The sequence below is a fragment of the Orycteropus afer genome, unplaced genomic scaffold (assembly GCF_000298275.1).
Source record: "Orycteropus afer afer isolate SDZICR_OR568_19922 unplaced genomic scaffold, OryAfe1.0 scaffold00074, whole genome shotgun sequence".
NCBI lineage: Eukaryota > Metazoa > Chordata > Mammalia > Tubulidentata > Orycteropodidae > Orycteropus > Orycteropus afer.
The window spans coordinates 4,596,734-4,600,504 of NW_006921661.1; positions in this window are offsets into that span (position 1 = coordinate 4,596,734).

A 3,771-nucleotide genomic window follows, 5' to 3' on the forward strand; every position below is an offset into this window, starting at 1 on the left:
AGGTGTAGTTCGCCTTTCCCGCCTTTCGGAGAGCAGACCAAAAGGCCTCCATTCTCCAAGTCCTCTTTTCCTCCGCATTATGAAAGGAAAAGAAAGACATCTTGAGGGATGCTGGGAGTTGTAGTCCGAACCCAAACTCCCTCCTCTTTCGCTCCGGGTTTGCTGTCTCACGCGCTTGGAAGACTGGGATTGTAGTTTCCTTGGCTTCACCTCCATACTCTCCTCTCTGGCTTTGCGCGCCTCTCATGGGGCTGCAGTCTCCCAACCAATCGGTTGCGCGCTCTGCTACGTGTGACGTCACACTTAGACTAAATGGTGTCGGTAGCTGGAACGGAGGATTAGCTGCTACCTTTACTCTAGGCGAGGTTAGGGATGATGGGAAAGTAGCTTTGTCCCTAAAGCGGCGTTGAGGATTAAGAATGGATTCCTCACAGTCGTGGGTGCAATTATCAGCGGCCGCCTGTCCCCTAAACGGCAACTACAAGAGATAATCCACGCTACAGTACGGATATCGCAGGTGCCTGTACCCGCTATGGGTGCTGCAGAATTGCATGTGGAGAAGGGTAACCAAACGGTCAAGCTGAGATTTGGGTTTGAGTCCGTTTTTCTCGACTTTTGGTTCCTTCACGTGTGAAGTGAGAATAATGATTATCTCGTGCTATATCTGCCAAAGGCAAGGAGAAGGGATTTACTTGAGCCCATACGATGTGGTAGGTGCCCCCACAGCCTTTGTTTTTACTTAATCTTACAACAATTTTGTGAAGAAGGTATTTTACAGTTGAGAAAAGGAGCCCAGTGTATACTTGGTCACGACCAAAAAATCGAAGCCAGTACCTGATATTCTTGAAGATTCGATCAGATTTTGTGATTGACTTCTTTAAATTTTGTATTTTGGGTAACATGGGATCTGGCTAGAAATTTGCAAATCAAAAAGGGTTTAATATATGTATTCTACTACTAGCAGAAATATTTTCCTTTTCTGAAAATGTGATTAATACTACCAGTCTTAGTTTTCTAGGGCGGCTATAACAAACAAGTGGATGGCCTTGTCAAACAGCAATTTATTCTCTCTTAATTTCAATGGCTAGAAGTTCAAATTCAGGGTGCCAGCTTCACAGGAAAGCTTTCTCTCTCTGTTGGCCTGAGGAAAGTCCTTGTCTCCTTTCAGCATCTGTGGGCCTTGGTGCCAGTCTTTGGTCTTGGTGTCAGTCTTTCCCTGGGTCTAGGAGGTTCTCAGCACAGGGAGTCTGGGTCCTAAGGGCAAGCTCCACTTTGGCTTTTCTTTCTTGATAGGTCCCTCTGATCTCTGCTCACTTGTTTAATCTCCTTTATATCTCAAAACATTGATTTAAGATAGAATCTAATCTTGTAGATTGTATCCTTGTTCAGTAAGGTAACCGCCACTAATCTGTGTCATTAACAGAGACTTTATGATTTACAACACAGAATAATTACATCAGATTACATAGTGGAGAACGAGTACATCATCACATAACTGCCTAACACTGAGAATCATGGCCCAGCCAGGTTGACATAATTTTAGGGGAACACAGTTCGATCCATGATAGTACCCTATGGGGATGTTGCTATATACAACATAGATAAAAATAGTGAACATGTCAGACTGTCCTTATTCTTGAACGGAGCTACAGGTAAAACCCACTGCCGTCTAGTTGATTCTGACTCACAGGAGCTGTAGGTTAGAAAAAAAATAAGTAACAGCATTTAAGCTTCCTACAACTTTTTACCCATTAGCTAAAAACACTCTCTGAGGTCCAGGAAAATATTGTTATTGTTGAAACCCAAGCCTGTCCCTTAAGAAAATCATGAAGTAAGCAAACTAATCTTCAGGATCTCCCTTCACAAGTTGAGATGCCACCTGCTTTCAGGCCAATTGCCTAAGAATTCTTGGAAATACGGTAAATGAAATCTTGATAGATTTTGCAATTTAACATCCATTCTTTGATTTGAACCTCACAGCATCTCAGTGAAGCAGGTATAATTAAGTTCCCCATACTATGGATGGGAATATATAAATATTCAGGAACTTAGGCAAGGTTACACAGCCAGGAATTGAAGGGAGCTGGGATTTGTACCCCTGGTTTTCTGACCTCCAAGAGTCCTTTTACAACAAATTTCAAAATGATATAATGGGGTAGAAATGGAAAGACAAGGAGCTTGTAAGACCAACCATGACTATAATAAGTTGTATGTATATTAGACTGGAGAATAGCTGGTCCTATGCTTACTAAGTGCCAAGTACTATTGTAAGGCTTTCACTTACTAATTTTAGTCTTTAACTTTATGAGGTAGAAACTTGTTATCCTTAATTATAAATGGGGAAATAAGTATAGAGAGGAGGTTAGATAACTTGCCTAAAGTCACACATTCTAAGTGTGTAAATGGTAAAGCCAGGATGTAAACCTAAGTTGAAATCAGTATGGCTCCAAAGCCTGTGCCCTAGACCAGTAGTTTTCATACTGTTAATGTCTAATATGAAGCTTCTTAAGATCTTGTTGGGAGCTCTGGTAGCGTAGTGCCTAAGGCACTTGACTACTAACCAGAAGGCTGGCGGTTCAAACCCACCAGCCACTCCTCGGAAGGAAGATGGGGCAATCTACTTCCGTAGTGATACTGCCTCTCGGAAACCCAAGGAGGGGTCGCTATGAGTCGGGTCCAACTCGAGGGCACATAACAACAACAACAACAAGATCTTGTTAAGATGCAGATTTAATTCAATAGGCCTGGGGTGAGGCAACCTGTGTTTCTAACATCTCCCACTTAGTGATGATGCCACTGAAAAAAAAAAAACTCACTGCCATCAAGTCTCCAACTCATACCCACCCCCACTGGGTTTCCAAAGCTGTAAGTCTTTACAGATTACCTCATCTTCCTCCTGGGAAGCAGCTGGTAGATTTGAACTGCCAGCCTTCTGGTTAGCAGCCAAATGCCTTACCTACTACACAACCAGAGCTCATTGATGCCACTATATGCTACCTCTAATCTACCATATATCTCCCCTCCTTTCCTTCTAATCATATTTCTCTTGCAGCCAGAAATTGCCTTCCTTGTGCTGCCTCTGATGTTCATATTCATATTACCAGATGTTTCTCACATTGAATTTTCTTCCTTGCCAACTGTTCCACTCCTCTCTCCTTCACCTTCCATTAAATTATGTAATTTCTACTGCCTGAATAGCTGATCTCATTGTTTTAGTGGGATGATGATAGGGCTTATCACCTCTTACCAGCCCCTTTTCCTGCAGAGGATTCTCTATGCACCCCTTACGCAGTATATCTGCTACAATGCTACTAGTATTGGGTGAGCTTTCTAAAATTCAAAGCTTGTCATGTCAGTTCCTTGCTAAAAACCTTCCTGTGGCTCCCAGTTGCCAATGGACTCAAATTCTAGTTTCTTTACAAACAACCCCATCTGGGGCCAAGAAATTTCCTTACATATCTAGGCTTTTCCTAGAACACTGCTGCTACCTCTTTATCTTGTCTAAAATCTGGTACCAGTTCTATCATTTTCCTTAAATGTATTGCTTCCCTTGAAGACCTTTCAAGTGAAGCTCTTAATTCTCCCTCACCTTCAATATCATAAACCAGGAATAGAGTCTGGCTTTCTCCTAATTTCTCACTGCAGCTTCTAAACCAACTCCCCCTGCTTTCACCATCAAGCCATACACTCTAGTCCACCCTCCTTCCATCACTATTTTGTTGTTGTTAATTGCCACAGAGTTGATTTCAACTCCTGGCAACCCCATGTGTT